This window comes from Triturus cristatus, chromosome 4_2 (assembly GCF_964204655.1).
Source record: "Triturus cristatus chromosome 4_2, aTriCri1.1, whole genome shotgun sequence".
Taxonomy (NCBI): domain Eukaryota; kingdom Metazoa; phylum Chordata; class Amphibia; order Caudata; family Salamandridae; genus Triturus; species Triturus cristatus.
The window spans coordinates 174768346-174788448 of record NC_140586.1 but is presented as its reverse complement, the minus strand read 5'-3'; the positions used below and the strand labels follow the sequence as shown (position 1 = coordinate 174788448).

The 20103-nt window shown below is 42.8% G+C and overlaps 1 protein-coding gene across 1 annotated transcript in view; it reads right to left on the bottom strand.

Moving 5' to 3' along the window:
- LOC146833288 (inactive dipeptidyl peptidase 10-like) overlaps positions 1-20103 on the bottom strand; it is a 574623-nt gene that overhangs the window by 38749 nt on the left and 515771 nt on the right. The gene's annotated exons all lie outside the window — the stretch shown is intronic.

Sequence of the window (20103 nt, the reverse complement as noted above, 5' to 3'; positions counted from 1 at the left end):
GCCACTAAAGGTGGATACGTATCTATCAGAAGGATGGCATCATATTAATGTCTCAATACAAGAAAACCCTACACAAAGAGGGAGAGTGTGGGTAAAGAGGGTCCAAGGGATGTGTTTAGAGACCGACTACAGTATAAATCCCCAATCAACAAGCATTATACCAAAAATACTGTGGGTCTAAAAATTCTGTGCGGATACCTGATATATTCAGAAGAGTGAAAACCATCTGGGGTATACCCAAAGAGAATGAGTTCCCATCACCCACAAAGGTGGCTATTCATCATTTGGGAGCTCTGAACTGAACCACAACAACCAATCACTTGGGTAATTATGGCGGTTGTATGGTAGTCCCAGTCGTGGGTGACCAAAGGTAGGGTGATGGTTTGCAGTGCCAAGAATATAAAAGGAAAAAGTGCTATTAAAAATGGCTATCAAGACACAAACAATTTTATTCTGGTGCTGTCTTGATGCCACTTTAAAAACAGTGCGTGGACAGTGTAACAAATACCCTGACAGTTATTTGTCTCTCCTTTCCTAACCCTCTTTGTTCCTGCAGTTCCCCTGTCTCTCTCACTCCTTCACTCTCTCTCTATCTCTCCACCCATCTGTCTTCCGTACTTCCGCTTTTCTCTGGGCCCCTTTATTTCCCTGAGCCTGTGTCCCTCCCCGATACCAAATCTGAACCAAGCATTGGCATAACCAATAGGTCTCGCTTTTGGAACCTTATAAGTGTTTAGCCATGCAACAGTTGCATAACTAAATACTTATAAGGTCCCAAAAGCGAGACCTATTGGCAATGCCAATGCTTGTTTTAATTACAATTTTTCCATTGAGGTCCCGGCAGTTCCCGACAGCCACCAGCCTGCCTGTTCATGTTGGAACTGTTAATTAAAAGTGCCAAAAATGACTGCCTGTGTGTTATGAGAGAGGCACGCATGCATGCCGGCAGGCATCTTGGAATGGCGAAAACCCTTTTTTCAGTGTTCTAAAATGGCTATCACAGGCATGCATGCATCTACATTGAGACAAACTGGCAGCAGTCTTGCGGGTTTTTCTTCTTTTTACGGTTTTGGGCTGGCCTAAGGCCATTTTAGAGCAGTAAATTAAAAAATATATAAGGCAAAGGAGTACCAATGCAAAAACACAATGGCATAGCTGACAAGTCAGCCAGCACTTCCCTTTTGAAGGTGAGCCCTATTGGCTCTGCCAAGCTTCTTTGGAAAGGGGTTGCAGGCCTCGTGTCCTCCAGTATTAGACAATAACGAATGAACCCCCTGCTTACCAGGCAGAGGTGAGAATGATAGTTTGTGGTGGCTGAATATATAGTGCAGGCGAGAGGTTTACTGGCTCCTTCCTAGAAAATCTGTGAAATACGTCATAACTGGGAAGTTATATTATGTGTATTGGTAGAGAGCACTACTATCACCTACAAAGGTATCCTTGTGCTGTACAGGTGTGTGTGGCTAAACGTGCCTATGGAAGGGGGGAGTAATTGAAAAGACAGGTCTTCATTTTCTTGTGGAACTGAAGAAGGGAGGAGGCTATGATGTGGAGTGGGAGGCAGTTTCAGACTTTAGGGATCTTTCACTTCCCCCTTTGTGCTTGTTATAGGCAGTGGTCTGTGATATTTGTGATGTGTTTGTGCTGTGTGGTACAGGTAGCGAATCCACGAGTGTCCTTAGCAATGACACAAGGATTACAGTATAAATTGAAGGTTCTACATCTGGATGTCCTTTGTACCCTGCAAGCCCTGCAGACTAAGTCAATGCAATCCATATCTCATTGGACCATTTGATGTTGCCTTTCCATAGCAGTCAGAAAGACATGTAATACACAGGATTTGTTGGAACTCAGATTGTTGACCAGATACTTGTATCACATTGGACCCTGGAAAAAGCTGCCAATAGTGACCGCTTAACTGCCTTAACTGCCTCCCCAGACCAGATACTTGCATCACATTGGGCCCTGAAAAACCCTCAGCAGCAGTGCAATAAATATATGACTAGTATTGGGTTAATTGAGAGCCCACAACTTAGCCAATCACATTGGATAAGGTCTGTTGTCTTTTTACTTCAGTGCAACACTCTAAAGTGCGATGGGTGAGCCCAGACGTAGGTCCCATGCTCAATTTGCAATGGGAACTAACCTGCACCCAAATAAATAGCCCCAACTAGGGTGGAACCTGTTTTGGGTTACTTTTGCTCCAGTTTCAGAGAGGACCTGGCTTGAAGGTTCGGGCTACACGTTTCCTACCGGATCAGGATCAAGTCTGATTTGTATATGGCTTGGTCTAATCTGAGGTGGCATTGTTTGAACAAAAATGATGGATTGGGATGTGACCCAAGTAATTACCAGTGCCTGAGATTAATTTGATCATCCCACTCACCACTTTTTTGTTTACATCTGGCTAGAGGAGATGATGAGCTACTCAAAACTAAATCACAAACAAGAGCCACTTGACTGAGATCTTGAAACAGAGAAAACAGCAAAAAAGAGAAAATTAGAAAACAGGCCTTCTCCATCTATGCTCATAGGATTTGGAACAGCACCCTCATTGACATAACAACTTTAACAACCCTATTACAATTCAGAAAGGATATTAAGACCGCCTTCTTCAGGGAACAGTATCTCTCTACAAGTTGGGGATCACCAGCCCTAAAGCATCTGCATCATTGTAAATGATGCTGAATCACATTCCAGGATCACGGCATCCACTTACAACATCCACATTCCTAACCCCTCAGTCCTCACTCCTTATTCCTGCTTCTCATCTATCAATCCTTCACCCACCAACTCTTTGTTCAATATTCACTCCTCACTTTTCATTCCTATTTCTCATACGTCAATCCTCATCTCTCATTCATCACACCTCATTACTTCTCCTTCTTTATCCATCACCCTTATTAGTCACTTTTCAACACTACTTCCCATCTCTCATTCATCAGCCCTCATCTCATTGCTACTTCTTAAACCGAATCATCCATCACTCATCCATTCCACTTCCTTTTTATATCCACTTTTCATGTCTTGTCCATCACTCCTCATACCTAATTTCTGTGCCTTCTTTCTCATCTCTTACCTATCGTCCCTCACTCCTCATCTGTCACAGCTCATCTATATTCCTCTTGCGTCATCCATCATCCTTCACGCCTTCTCCATCATCTCTTCATCTTCATCCCTCATTTCGTATCTCTACTTCTCATCCATCCACTGGCTACTGATGAAAACTCTGATGGGTTTGAGGAAGGGGAGGAGGCTCCAGGGCATGGGTCATAAGTCAACCCATTGAGCAAGCGCTGAAAAAAGTAATCTGGTTTAACTTCTAAGCGGCTGATTATCAAGGAAACAGGACCGACCGACCCCGGTCGGCGGTCTCGACTGCCTGATTAGGATGTGACCGAACACTGTTCGTCGCATTCTGACATTTCTCTATGGGAGCATGTGTTAACGCCGTAAACCGGCCATAGTACATGCTACCAAAGGGAAATGGGAGGTAGTGTTAATCCCTGCACCCCGTGGCAGGCACCTCAAGATGCCTGCCACGGGGTGCAGGGGATAACAGGGGGGCACCATAGGTGCCTCCTCGTCCACCAACCGGAGGCCGCCAAGGAAAGGGGGCCCTGCTAGGGGCCCCCATATTCGCTCTACGACAGGCTTCCATGTCGGAATGCCAGGAATGGAAGGGCTGCTGGAGACCGCGTATCGTAATCTCAAGGGCAAAATGCCACCCTTTGGGATTACGGGCCAGCCTCTGACTGTCCAACGGGCTCCTTGATCCCATCGGAAGCTGGCCGGAATGACAGGCTGGTTTCAATTCCGACCAGCTGTCATAATTAGCCGGTTGGAATTGAAACCGATGATGGTGGTCCAGGTTTCTGTCCTGGAATACAGGAAGAGGAAGGCACGAACAGATGGAAAGTTCAAGATAAATACCACAGCGGCTGATAGTAGCTTCAATAAAAATAACTGCGTACATAAAATCATTTCATTGTGTTGTTTGTACTCTTTTATAAGGTTTGATGGGAAAATCTTAATGTAAGCAGAATACTTTGTGTGGGTAACTTTTATGATTTGCTCAAAGATTTCATGTAATTATTTCTTTAAAATTACATTTAAAGTAAACATTTGCTTCAGAAAGAATGATGACCTTGTAGGAAAACCCTCTTAGATGTTCAACCATGTTGCATCTGAACTGTGCTTTGAAAGCTTCAACCCTCTTGTCATATTATTGTTCTTTTTTGGCTCTCAAGAGATATTTTTAATGACATGCTTCAATATTTCTTTATAGGTATCAAATATACATCTTATTGCTATTTTTAAACCTAGTCTCTCTGATTTGAGATTATACCACCAATTTTCAACTATTTTGCACTAATTCTTTTAGCGTTTACAAAGTTTTTTTCGGTTCACTGACAAAATATGATCTACCAAAATATCTACACTCAAAAATATTGATGTTGAAAAAATCGACTGTTTATACTTCTAATTAAAAATACAAAAATACCGAAAAAATAACATTGCACTAACATGGTTGTCTAAAATATCGATTTTTAAATACTTATAAATTTATGTAGTAAACATTAATTACATTAAATAATAATAATAATCTAACAAAAATAAAATAGATTTCATCTTTTTTTTAAAAAATATAACAATTATATATATATATATATTTGTTTACCCAGCTGATTTTTAAAAAGAGACCAGCACTTGCGGGGGTAGACTCCAATACTTTATTGGATTAGGGATACACGCACAGACGCGTTTCGGCAAAAACTGCCTTTGTCAATGGCGGCAAAATGCAGTTGTTACTTTTCATTTATGTTCCACTTTCCACATTTCATTGTAATAAAAAAACAGACAAATTTAGCACCGGCAAACGCCTGTAAACAAGGGCACCATTGCTAAGCATTCAAATTCATTATTTCTATATGCAATGCAAACATCAATTCAATTATACATGACATTCATCGTAGTTCATTATTCACTTGTTCTCAGAGGAATTCATATCAATGGGATTCGTCACAACTTTCAGGATTCCTTCCAATTGGGATTAATTCCTTATTACCTCTATGCTCCTACAAAACCCACAACCCACACATAATATTTTAAATAAAAAATATTTAATTGCACAATTACCAAAATTAATTATCAATTAAATAATTATTATTAATTAAAAATATATATATAATTATTAGAATTAATTTACTTCCCACCTTGTACCCCTATAAACCCCACAACCCATACCTAAAATAAAACAGTAAATGAATTACACAATTAACAAAATTAATTATCATGTAAATAATTAATATTAATTAACAATTAATTATTAATTAATTTGAAATACTTTACTCCCCATCCTGGACCCCCCTAAACCCCACGCCCGGCATAAAAAACGCACCTAAAAAAACCCACAATTAACATAAATAATGTTTAATTAAATAATTATTATCAATTAACAACTAACTATTAATTAACATTTAATTACTTCCCAGCCTGTACCCCTATAAACCCGGCAACCCCACATGAAAATTAAATTGCAAACAAGAATTTGCACAATTAACATAATTATTTATCAATTACACAAATTATATTAATTTAAAAATAATTATATATTTATTATAATGAAATTACTTTCCACCCCATGCCCCTATAAACCCACAGCCCGCTACAGTACTAAACAAATCACAAAAAATTAATTCACTTAAATGTAATGACCACTAAAGATTTAACAACTATATTAAAAAACATAAACAATAATTATACAAAACATTTCCATAATATACATTTAAAATATATAGTAAAATACATACAATAATTAAAAAAAACTAAATATAGCCAACTATATCTTTGTAAACATTATTAATGAAACAATATATTTTTTTTAAAAACGATATTGCCGACCTTAAATTCAATATTCTTGACAACGATATTCTTGCTGAGGATATTACCATGCTGCGATATTTTTTACTTGATTTATTTTTGTAGTTCAATATTTTGTATTAGATATTTTGTATGAACACCGATTCCTATGAAGGTAAATGAGTAAAATCTTGAGAAATGTTTTAAGTGTCTTACATGTATGAATGGATGTGTTGTGAGGTTTTTATATGTTTTCTTTGGGTTGGGTGATCAACTGTTAATTGCTTGGCTGGTGTAAAGTGCTTTTTATATGTGCATCACAATCAAAATCTAAGGAGGTAATAATGATGAAGAAACATGCGTCTGTCAATGTTGTCATTACAGATGTTGCAGTGATGTTATCAGAGATGGCATAGATCATGCCTTGAGTAATGTAATATATGGGGTAATTAGCAGTGCCTGGTGTGGTTGCAAGTTATAGTTATTACAAGGAATGAGTTATAGATACTTGAGATAACTGTAACTGGAGAATTTCAGTGGTTTTGTTTGTTTAAAATGGTATGTTTTCACTGACATTTTTACCTGACTATTGCATCCCATTAACCTTTGTTTTTTCAGTGAATGTTTAAGGTTTTTAATGTAAAATAAGATATAATAAAATGTCCTCACTATATTGTCCTTTTAGCCTTTAGTTTTTTCAGTGAATTTCGAGTTTTTTTTAACATAAAGTAATATTTTGTTACCATACATAATGCCAAACCCACACTGTGAATGCCCTTTGTCCATGTGAGGCATAGGATTTACTGCAGGTAGCCTTTGGCACAGGATTTACTGCGCATAGCCTTTGGCAAAGTCGGCATTGGTTAACTGCGGGCCACACCCTGTACCCAACCCTCACTGCACATGGCTTATGCGCAGCCAGGGTTTGGGGGCAGGGCCTGGCGTCCACACTCCCTGGCGCACATGGCTTTGTGTAAGGGGTGCCATTTTAAGTAAGGCAGAGCTACTGACTTTGTCAAAGTGTAAGATTTTCAAAATATAAAAGGTGGGCCTATTGGCCTTAAGAACAAGTCAAAATATCAATATATATAAAGCATATGTTTTGTCTTGACAGAAAATGACCAATAATTATAATGAAATGCGTATTCCATTAAGTCACGCAATTCAATAAAAGTGATGTTATTAAAACAAACATATCAAAGTGTTATTTAAAAAAAGTAACCTAGATGTCTTTAAATATTTTTGTAAGTTTTCAGTCTAAAAAATGTAGCCATAGAACCAGCCACAAGGAGGTTCTGCACTCCAGCTGAAGAGCATAAAGCTCCAGCTACAAGTGCTTAAAAAATATGGTAAGCTTTCCTGGGGTCACAGATATAATGACACACAAGACTTACTATTTTTCTTTAAATGCTGCCGGGGGGACTGCTGCCCTTCCTATGGCTCCTTACAAGATTACAAATGTAGAGATCCAAGATGGCGGAGTGAGGATCTGTGCCGAGCAGCTCACTCGGAGGCTCTCCCCCCCTTCTCTCTCCTTCTTCATCGAAAATGCCTGTAACCTGTAACCGAGTGTGCCTCTACTGGGTGTAATGCCTAAAAAGGCTCTAGAAGTAGACTATAAGGGACCTCAAACCTCAAACGAGCGGAGAAGTAAATCCTTTTTATACTGCAAACTGCTACACCATGGAACGACGACGGAAAACAGAGGCGGTAGCTTTCTTCAATGTTAAAGCTCCCAGGGACGGCACGGCTCTTTCGGCAGATTACACAAGGATTGTTAGGGAGTTCGGGACTCAATTGGTTAAGCCTTAACCTTCGGGCAGCCTCCCGTTCCATCTCTCTTACCCTGCAGATGAGAAAGATGTTTTCGAAAAATCAGCCACGAACAACTCGGCATAGTAAGCAGCCGACAGGAGCCGTAGCCCCCCAAGCTGGAGCTGCACGGACGACAGGAGCGACAATAGCTGAGCTTCCCCAGATCACTTTGATTAACGCCGACACCGATGGGTTTCCTGCGCTAACGAGCGACGGCTGCCCTGCTACGGAGGACGCGAGGATTGAAAAGGAAAATACGAGCAAACAGGTACTGAGACCGCCGACTTTGCTTGTTGATTCTTACCTAAAGGGGTCTGGCAGAAATCTAACTCTAAAGAGGGCTAAATCCCCGGCAAAAAGGGGAGCGGTTGTTACGGGTGAAACAGGTTGTTCTTCTTCGATTTTAGAACATACTTCTCAGAAGGTTCCCGCCACTTCCAAAGAGATACCTCTCGGCAGTGAGGAAGCGCGTAATTCATCGGGGGTTGAGCAACCAAAGCAATTAAAGACTTCCATACGCAATACCCCTACGGTGCATAGCGTGATACCTACTGATTCTCTGACGGAACAGACCGAGTCCGGGGGAGCCACAGTAGATATCGGCGAGGTCTTGTGCAGCCCAGACTCAGCCGCGCTGCCCACTTCGGGTTCACTGCTTGCTATTGCGTCTGTCGGAACCCCCCAATGCTTATCGCAGGTCACTGGGGCATCTGTACTAGAGACACACTCTACTAAGCTTACCATTTCCAACAGACACACGGATTCTACGGAGATAATGGTGCATACTGAATCCACTGAACCTACTGAGCAAGACTCTTTTGAGGGTCTGGACGCTGAGACTAGAACAGAGGATGAGGCCAGGACTGAAGACGAGGCGGAGCAAAGGCTATCAAACGGGCTTTGTGCAGATTCTAAGGCAAAACCCCGAGCAGGAAGAGGTCGCAAATTCAAAAGTAAGGCTGGGACCAAAAGAGGACGCAAAGCTGTCTTACCAAACCGGCCCATCACAAGTAATATTCTGGACTCAAAAAAGACCTATGCAGATAAAAGTCCCCTAAGAAAATGGATTGAAGCAAAGGGTCTAGTCAAGAACATGACGCAGAGATTATCAGAGGCAAGTATAATAGACTCTTCAGAACTTTCAGATCCTTCTCTCATATTAGCAACGCCTTCTTCTCCAGGTAGTCCTACCCCAGTAGAGTACAATGCCTTAACTGCTTTGCTCAAACCACCATCAGATGGGCCAGCTATTCAAGAACTGCTTTTGATCCAAGCACATGGGGGTGATCCCCCAGGGTGCATAGACACAATTTTATAATCCAACCCAACTGCGACTTTTATGACAACACGTCACACCTTGCACCTTCCCACTGTGAGTCCTGCTATCGCCACTATCTCTACCCTTCCTTTACCTCACCAAATGAAACATTCAGGTGTCTCTTTTAAAAAAGGACCAGGGCAAGTACCAACTGATCCCTCTTCAATAGACACAATACTCCAGATACTGAGCGACCAACGGGCTGAAGCTAAGGAACACTATATCCAACTGAGGGAAGACAACAGCAAAATGCACACCTCGCTGCAAGAACTTGCTTCTAAATTGGGTGGGATCTCTCAAGACATTGCGGGACTCCAACGAGTGGTCGAGATCGAGGAGGCTAGCATAAATATGACTGCTGTAGCTGAGAAACACGATACTCAGCTGCTGGCACTACAATCAAAAGTTGAAGATTTGGAGAATCGACAAAGACGTTCTAATTTGAGACTCTTCGGGATTCCGGAGGGATCCGAGGGCTCTGACCCGAGGGCCTATCTAGTGGGGTTGCTACAGAAAGCTTTCCCAGACCTTGCAGATTGGGACTGGGACACACAAATTCAACGTGCTCATCGTCTTCCCCTGGTTATGAGAAACAGAGAAAATCAGTACCCACGCCCTTTCATAATCTTTTTTGGCAATTTCTTACTGCGCCAAGCTGTCTGCCAGAGAGCACGCCCTAATGCCCCCGTGGCCATAGGGGAGTTTTCATTCTTTGCCCGCTCAGATCTAAGCAAGGAAACAATGGATAGACGTTGGATGCTTCGCAAACTGATAGATCCCATTAAATCTAGCGGCGGTCAGGCATTCCTACAGGAGCCGGCCCGCCTCAAAATTATTAAAAATGGTCGCACTCATTTTTTCAACAATGCCAAAGAAGCTGAAGCGTATATCTCTAGCTTTGGCGCGGGCAAGACTTAGCTATGGCCCAATAAATATGTTGGCAGTCGCTGGGTCTTATCTTGCATAGACGCGGTACAGGCACAGGCAAGGCAAGGCACAGAAAACTTTCCCTATTTTTTTTTTTTTTTTTGAAGGAAGGTAGGGGTGGGGGGTCCTCCAAGTTGATCTGCTATGTGCGCTGCCCTTCCAGCGGCAGCTGTCACTCAAGGGCGGTTCTTTCCCGGCTGGGGAGAGAGCTAGGGTGGGGGAGGGAGGGGGGGTTCTGGGGGGGGTTAAAATCAGTAAAAATTGTTCTCAGGCTGATGGGGAAGAATGTTTTGAGGACATACTAGTTTCGGCCTCTTGGTTTATATGTATGAGCAACAGGGAATACATCATGATACCCGTTCTTAGGCTAAAGGTTCCAATCATTTATAAATGTATGAAATAAAGTTTTTGGCCTGGAATGTAGCAGGGCTAAATAGCAAAAATAAGAAACTGCTGATTTCAGAAGAACTCAAACTACACAATCCCCATATTGCTCTTCTCTCAGAGACACACATTGCTGGGAAGGATAAAAAATTACTCAATCAATTAGGCTATCACATTGTGGTATGTTCTACTCTTGGGCACTCCATAAGAGGGGTGGCCATTCTTAAGGACAAAAGATTCAGGTCCGAAATATTGCAGACTTTTAGTAGCCAAGACGGCAGATGGGCGGCTGCTCAGCTCCGCTTTGAGAACCATATATATGTCTTATGCGTAGTATACGCTCCGAACGCAGATGAACCGACTATCTTCGACCGACTGAATATTAAACTTTTGGATTGGGAGGGTGAACTTATTATTATGGGGGACTTCAATTGCAATTTGGATTACAAAATAGATACAACTAGTCCAGGTAGTTTTCAAAGGATGCGCAAAACCAGGTCATCCATATCCGACATCTGCCGCACCCATAACATTAAAGACGCTTGGCGACACCTATATCCAAACATACCAGGATATACATATTACTCAGCACCACATAAATCTTGTTCAAGACTGGATATGGCATTAATAAGTGATAATCTATTAAAACTCAGCACTATGGTCCTATGCCCCCGAATTTCCTCGAACCATAATGCAATAATCCTTGTAATTACCATACCACATATTAGGACCTCACCCAGACCATTCTCTTTCCCCAGGCACTTAGTCTCAGACCCGCAATATGTGACACAACTTAAATCACACCTGATTGAATTTCTGAACATTAATATCGATTCAGCCATATGTATCACGGTTTGGGATGCCTGCAAAGCGAGCATTAGGGGTTTTACTCAGGCATACTTGATTAGACAAAATATTGAACGTAGAAAACATAAGGCACAGATTATCTCCAAAATTACAACCCAGGAAGAAATGTTGGCTACTGCACTTCGATTAAACTCACCAGTGATTACAGAAATAGGCCTTAAACTCGTTTTACTAAAAAACGAGGTTAAAAATAAGTTTATTCAAAAGAGTAGTGCAAACATTCATAAATTCAAAATAGCACAATACGAAAGTGGAGATAAAATCGGTAAAATCTTGGCCTATAAGGTTGCTGAGGACAGAGCCCACACATTGATCACAAGCATCCGGGGAAACGATAATAAAATATATAATCAACCGATAGATATAGTAGAACAATTTGCTGATTATTACAGAACACTATATACCCCAGAAAATATATCTAATTTAGAAGCAATTCGGGATTATGTGGACAAGCACTTAATTAACTCACAGACTATCTCAGCAATGGACTCTTTGTCGCATAACGTCACTAGGGCCGAATTACATCAGGCAATAGATCTATTACCAGCAGGGAAAGCTGCGGGGGAGGATACAATACCTTTGGAGATTTATAAAACATGCTTAGCCGAATTGGAACCTTTGTTATTGGAGGTAATGCAAACAGTTGGTCTCAATGGAAAGGCTCCAAAATCATGGAACAGGGCGAAAATAATATTCTTATTGAAAAAGAACAAACCAAAGGAGGAGAGAGGTTCATACCGACCCATATCTTTGATCAACACTGATGCCAAAATATTCGCCAAAATTCTAGCTACAAGACTATCTCCCATTTTGCCTCTAATTGTTAACCCCCAGCAACACGGGTTTATAACAGGGAGGGATACAACAACGCATGTAAACATGGCTATCACGGCATTTGATGTAGCAGAAACAGAATCCACCCCACTCTGCATGATTCTATTAGATGCCGAGAAGGCTTTTGACCTAGTGGGTTGGGACTATCTTTGGTGTGTCCTTTCTAAAATGGGTTTTGGGGGGCAATTTCTGCGGGGCATACAGGCTCTGTATGACAATCCAACGGCCTGCACATTTTACGGGGGCCTGACCTCTCCAGAGTTTTTCATTTCACGTGGAACCCGTCAGGGTTGCCCTCTCTCACCCCTTTTATTTGCCCTTTCATTGGAACCTTTCTTGTTCGCTCTTCAGCTACAAACCCAAATTGCTCCTTTTAGGTCAGGCACTCAAGCGCTAAAAATAACTGCATATGCCGACGATATTGCGGTCTATTCACAAGATATCGTGGAGGCATTACAAGGCATAGCTTCTGAGGCTGGAAAATTTGGGATTGCCTCCGGGTACAAGCTTAACTTACAAAAGACCCAAGTCATAGCCAATTATACCCCCGCTGTCGCGGTTCCTGAGATATGTAAAAGCGCCACTTATTTAGGAGTCAAGCTAACGGCTAAAATTCAAGAAATCAACAGTATAAACTACAACGAATTAATTAAATCCACTATTTTATTACTAAAAAAATGGCACAGACTACCACTGAATATAATCGGTAGAATCAACTTAATCAAGATGAAGGTATTGCCTAAATTCGTGTACCTATTCCGTTCCATTCCATTGGCTCTAAACAATATATTTTTTAAACAACTAGATGGTGCACTCAGTAGCTTTATATGGGGTTATAAAAAAGCGAGGAGGTCGCTGAATTTCTTAAAAAATAATACGAATATGGGAGGGCTCAACTTTCCCGACTTTAAGTTATACTTCTGGTCTGCATTTGTTTTGCGCATTCGCTCTTTATTGAACAGGGGAGGAGCACTTTTCTTCCATTCCTTTATGTTAAAACATGACTCTAATATGTTTCTATTACGAGTCAATGACCCCAACTACTTTAAAAGAGTAAAATTTAAGACCGCAAGAGACTTAGTAAAGATTTGGGATAATATACTAATTTTTTGCAAAACTACCTTTTTTCACTCAAAATTACCGTTGTGGGGCAATCCGGGTCTTCCGGGAATCTTTAACGAACATAACTCTTACAGCTGGTCTAGGTGGGGTATTAGGCTATTAGGGGACCTATACGGCACGCAAGGGTTTCTAGATTTTAATACTCTCAAATTGCTTTATGACCTCCCCGAATCTATGAGATACAAACACCGACAGATACATGACTATTTGGTAAACAAAAAACAACTTTTAGAGATCTCTGATTGTGATATCTGGACTCACTTTTACTCTTCAGAAACTAAATCAGTAATTAGTGATACTTACAGCCTCCTAATTAATCTTAAACCAAACGATTGCTCCAAATTAGCTGACAAATGGCGCAGGTTATTAGGCTCAAATATTACATCGAGAGATATAGAACGTTCCCTGTCAAATATCAACAAATGCGTACGCTCTTCAAGTTTAAGGCTACAGCAATTCAGAACAAGCTGCATGCTATATTATACACCTGAAATTATCTCTAGATGGTCTCTTAATAACTCTTTTAGCGATCGTACAAAATGTCCTAAATGCTGCGCCCAGGCAGCTGACTTGGTACACATGTTGTTTTCCTGCCCCACCCTCAAGGACTTCTAGTTGGATATTCAGAAGGCTCTTGAAATCAAGTCTATCCAGCTTCCTTTATTTTCTGCCGCCTATGTTTTATTAGATATTTATCCCACCCCTTTTCCACAGGCTGCTTTGGCCTCAATTCTTATGTCTTGTGCTAAACTAACTTTGGCCAGAGCCTGGACTCGTTCTGATCCACCAACGGTGTGGGATTGGTGGGCATTGGTAACTGAGATTCACTCGATGGAGTCAGCATTAGCGAATCTTAGGGGGACTCGTTCTTTGAGGAAACATGAAAAGAACTGGGGAACAATTATGGAATAGCGTTGCTCCTCCCTTTTGTTTAACATTGTCTATTGTTATCATATACTAATAATTTTCTGTTTTTTTCTCTTTTCTTCCTTTAAATACATGTATTAATGTACGCTTTACTCATCAGCCTGTTTTCAAATAAAAAATTATTTAAAAAAAAAAAAAAAAAAAAGATTACAAATGTGCTTAGCGGTCCCTCAGCCCCTTCTAGGGACATCACCAAGCTGTAAAATAAAAGCGTAAACTGTCCTCACAGGGCATTATGGGTTGCTCCTTCATGAAGCGGTGATTAATAAATGAGCAGCTCATTATAACATTATTGTGGGTGTCTCTGTGGCTCACTCAGAACACCCACATTTTTAATTTTGTTAGAGGGCAAAGGGAGGAGCCCCAGGGCCCCATGACATCAGCCGGTACCCATAGTGGGTACAGACAGGCGCATCATTTCTTTTCATAAGTCGGTTTCTGGGGGCAACCACAATTCAAAGTTGTGGGGGGGGGGCAGCAGGGGACCCACAGGAGATATGCAGCCCCACCCAGCTCCTCTGGGGGAGCGATATATTTTGCAGATATCTGGTGGTTGCCCCAGTGCCCACCCCGGATATCCATTCTGTTGCTACTGTTGGGAAGAGTATGTGCTCCTACCTCTCATTTATTATTCACTCTTTTAGCAATATTTATGTGGATGTCCCTTTGGCTTATGGGGGACACGCACATTTTTTGTTTTGTTTGAGGGGCACCAGAGGAGCCCTGTAGCAAAATCAGCTTTCCAGCCAGTACCATACTGGGGGCTGGTGGGAGCTGTCACCTTTCCTAGGCTTCTACCTGGGAGGAAGCAGCATTTCATAACTGCTACTGTCAGGCAACTCACAAAACAAACCATGCTTTCTGGACCAAGATCCAGCTTTCTGTCAAGTTTGGTATAATTCTTTACAGCAGTTTTTGCTGTATCACGTTTCAATAAAGTCTATGGAAAACAAATGGAGATTTCGTGTTTTGCAACCTCCTTTTTCACAGCCCCCGCTTGAAGTGAAGGAGCTAAGCAAAAAACAGTACTTCTTAGAAAGTTTTGTGAAGATTCGTCTAACACCACTAAAGATATTAGAAAATAATCAAAAAAGCTATTTCCTATGGGAACACCATTCTAACTACATTACACATGACATGGTCAGTGACATCACTGATGACATCTTAAATGATATCACTGATGAAATAATTCACAGAACAACTCACACACACCTTGAAGCCTCTCATACACCCACACAACCTGACAACCACTCACATACCCATTCACAGACCCATACAAGTACTCACACAACCAGTCACTCACCCATAGAGCTGCTCACACACCCACTCACTCAGTCATACAGCTACTCACACAGCCACACCCTCACCCATACAGCTGCACACACACACACATATTCACTTATACAGCCACTCACATACTCACTCAAACACCCACAAAATTACTTAAATACCCATTTACACATCCATACAAGCACTCCTACATCCGCTCACTCGCCCATAGAGCCATTCCCACAAAAACTCACTCTCCAACACAGCCACTTACAAACCAACTCAATTAACCAAAAAATTACTGAAACAGCCACTCACCTAACAGGCACTTACAAACCCAGTCACTCACTCATACAGCCATTCAGACACCTACTCACTCACCTAAACTGTCACTCACTCACCCAATCACCCACCCATACAGCCACTCACATAGCCGCTTATTCATACATACAGCCACTGACACACCCACTCACTCACCATACAGCCATTCACTCACCCACACAGCTACTCACATACCCACTTATACAGTCATGCAGCCATTCACACACCCACTCACGCATGGATATACTCAGAGTCACACAGCCACTCAGATAATATATGTTAGAAGTAGTAATACTCATCAATAGCACACCTGGTATACTAATTTTACTTTTGTAGTAGCTTAGTCAAAATGTTTAACAATCATAAACTCTTAGAAAATGCTAACACTCACTGGATGATGTCATCAGTGATGTCATCAGTGATGCCATTTTTGATATCATGAGTGATGTAATATGTCAAGTCATAATCAGTACATTGCCGGTGTATATTATAGTTAGCTCGAATAACTATAACTTGCGGATTTCACTGGTTTTGTCTGAGTGAAATCTGAGCGTAACTATAACGTCCCTGTAACCTTTGTTTTTTTAGTGAATGTCTGTAGGAAGGTGGAATCTGACTATATGGTTGCCCCCCCTTTTTTCCTGGTGTTTGAATGGTTTTGACTAGTCTGGCTGGGATCCTGCTATCCAGGACCCCAGCCTATCTGCTTACTCCCTTAAATGATTGGTGTGCATATTAGATGCACTAGCGATTGGATACTGTGGTACCTTATGAGCCCCTAGTATATGGTACCTTAGGTACCTAGGGCATTGGTACTTCACAGGCCTACCAGGGGCTGCAGCATGTATTATGCCACCCCTGGGAAGCACTCACAATCTGACACCACAGGCCTGCTACTGCAGCCTGTGTGAGGTAGTGTTAGCACTCCTCACTGAGGTATAGGTTCCTATATCTCACCATACACACACATATAAACCTATCAGTCACCCCTATGGTAGGCCCTATCAATCTCAAGGGCAGGGTGCTTGGTTTACTATGTGAGGGGGTGCTTCTGCCTGAGCAGGACCCCTCTGCAGCTGGCAGAGTCTATTCTCTGCTGCTGTTTGTGGATGCGGTTAAACCATATACTCTTAAGTGCATTATAACCTCGCGGTAAATGCTAACTTTGGAAGGACTGCATCAAAACATGTTGTGTTTGGTGTCAAACAACTTGGAATCCTACCCCCACATGAGTAACTGGTGTGGGAGTAGGATCCCACCCTTCTAGAGGGGACGACATGTACACACTGTACTACACGGTAGAAATCATCTAGAGCCCTGGCATCACAAAATGGATGCCACCAGCACAGACACCGGGCTGCCCTCCTGCTGCTGACCGAAACTCGCAGTGGAGGGAGCTCAACAAAGGGTTTCCTGTCACAGGGAGGTGTCACCACCTCCCAGACAGGATTTAGTGTATTGGAGCTGGGTGGGTGCACTCTTAGAGTGCTTTGAAGTCCTGCACTGGGGGAGCAGTAGGCTCCTCTGTGCATATGCCAGCTCAAACCGGTTCAGGGGCTACCTGCCCCTGCTCTGGCGCGAAACTGGACAAAGGGAAGTGGGTGTAACCACCCACTACCCTGACCCTCCTAGAGGAGTGGTCATAGAGCTAGTCCCTCCCATCTTTTCACTATAAGATACCACACATTGCCAATGCAAGTTAGATTACACCTGGACGACACTCTACGAAGAAGAATCCTAGCCCTTCAACTTTCTACTATCTCTAGAAGACCGAAGGATCTCCCTTGGAGTCAAGGAGTGACTCCCCTGCTTGGCAGGCACCAAAACTACTGAACTACGGTTGCAAACTTTACCGCTCCCGCCGGAGCCCGAAGTCTCTGTGTCCCCTGAAGTGGATTTCCTGACCTCTCGACGGCCATTTTGAGTCCCCAGCGAAGCTGTGGCATCTGGACCCCACGAGTGACGAGGAACAGCAATACCAGGGAACCGTGCACTGATTTCGAGTGCAAGCCCTAAACTACGTCCAACAAAGTTGTGCTTTGGACCACTTGTTATCCAAGTCCCGAGCAGGTCTAGTACCGAAGATCAGCGGCCTACCTTGTCCCGAGTGACCGTGGGCTGTTGGTGAACTTTTCCTGCAAAGGCGTCTTCGCGGTTGCTTGCCTGTTGGCTAGCGACTCACCAGAAGACTTCCACATCACCTTCAAGGGCTCGACTGGTTGCTCTGGGCCTGCCCTCACTTACCCTTGCTGGGTAAGTCCAACAGACCTTGCTGGTCTGCTCCATTGACAATCTTCCATCCACACAAGACTTGCAGTTGCCAAAGCTTGTTGGCTCCAAACCGAGTGCCGACACCGTCAACAGCTGCAGACGTCGTGGGACCCTCCGAATCCAGCTGCTGGTCTTCATCGATCCCTCCTGGTCCTCGTGAGCGAAGAGACAAAATTATGTCTTCGGATTCCAGCGGACACTTCTCTCGACGACGCAAGCAGCAAGTCTTCAGTGATCTCCTTTGAAAACAGCATCGCGACCCGACACCAAAGGACACGTATGCACCCGGCTTCCCTGGGTGAGGTAACTCTTGCATTACAGTGCCCAAGTGTGCATTGGCTCTCGAAGTACTTACCCTGTAAGTTGTTTGCTTGTTGTCCACTCCGAAGTGCCCTAGAACTGTAAAATACAAACCGCGACATTTGCCATTGAAACGCACTGAAAACCCGTGTGTGTGTTTAGACACTGCACGCGTCTCCTGTGGGCTGATTACTTACCTGCTAACACTGCAGAAGTGAAGCCCCTGCGATTCCCAAGGCCCTAGGCCTCTTACTTTTGCAAGTCGAGTTTGTTTAACCACTATTTTAGTATATGGTCTGGTACGCCCCTAGGGCTACAGCCATATTTGTGCTTAATTTATTGAGAACTGTTGATCTTTTGAATGTTTACCTGGCTCTAATCTCATAAAGAGATTAGTAGAGTATATTTAGAAATAAATACATATATATTTGATATATATACCTGTGTGGTGTCTTTTCATTTGGTAATTCAAGAGATTATAAGGTAAAACAAGCTGCTTTACATTCCTCAGAGACTTAGCCTGAAGGCTGCTCTCCACAGCTACCACTAGGATAGCTTTCTTTAAAAGGTTGTCTTTAAACCTATCTACCAAGAGTCGAATTGGACTGGTGCAAGGTGGCCACTATAACTAGTGACCAGCATATGCCAGGCCAACTTCTCACATTGGTGGGCAGCGTGTGGGATTCCAGCTTGCCATTGTTTTACCAGAGAATCTCTATTTGAATTACTAACTGAAAACCACTTAAGGTACTCAAGGTACATATAAAGTCAAGCTAGTATCAATAAGTTCTACTGAACTTAGAGCTGTTTGTGAAGGGACAAGCACACCCTTGCTACAGCTCAAGCTAGGTCCAGTAGGCCTCAACTAGTGTAGGTAGTACAACACTGCACAACACTAGTATGTCTCACCAGGGTGGAACCAGTGGGTCCACCCCATCTCAGTACAAAGATATAGCCTACACTGAACTGAAGGCCTTATGCTTTGAAAGAAATCTGAGGGTGGGCAGGAGTCCCTCATCACAACACCTGATAGATCTGTTAGTAGCAGATGACCTGAAACAAGCTCTAGGAGCTACTGGGTCTGCATCAGGGGGTGGGTCACACATAGTCTTTGGGTCTGATGATGACAATCAAGATGACCTGGGCTCTGTGGGTGAAGGGCCAGACCCAGAAGGGTCTGAAGAGAATAGAGGAAATCTCCCTAAGAGAGCTGACAGAGTGGGAGACAGGCCTAGGTCCCTCTCAAGGGACTCTGACAGGTCATATCACTCTGGAAGAGAATCTATTCCACAGAGGAACTCCAACTTTCCCAGGGAGTCCTCCTCTGAAAGAAGGTTCAAGATGCTCTAGTATGAGGAAGCTAGGCTTGCCCTCAGAACCAAGCAATTGGCCTTAGATAGGGAAGCCTTCGAGCTCCAAAGAGCTTCAAAGAAGGAGGGGTTAGATGCCCCTGGTGGCAGCAACAGTGTCCCTAGAGGCAGAGATTACATGCCAGATCATAGGAACCTGTCCAAGGTTGTTCCTCCCTACCAGAGTGGGGATGATATCCACAAATGGATAACTGCTATGGAGAGGGCCTGTAAGGTTCAACAGGTCCCCCAGAAACAGTGGGCAGCAATCTTGTGGCTCTCCTTTTCAGATAAAGGTAGAGACAAGCTCCTCACTGTTAGAGAAGAGGATGCTAATGATTATGAATCCCTGAAGGGTGCATTAATAGATGGGTTTGGCTTAACCACTGAACAGTACAGGTTCAAGTTCAGAGACACCCAGAAAGCACAGACTCAGGATTGGGTGGACTTTGTAGATTGTGCTACCAAGGCTCTGGAGGGTTGGATAGTTGGCAGTAGAGTCACTGACTTTAAAGGATTGTATAATTTGATTATGAG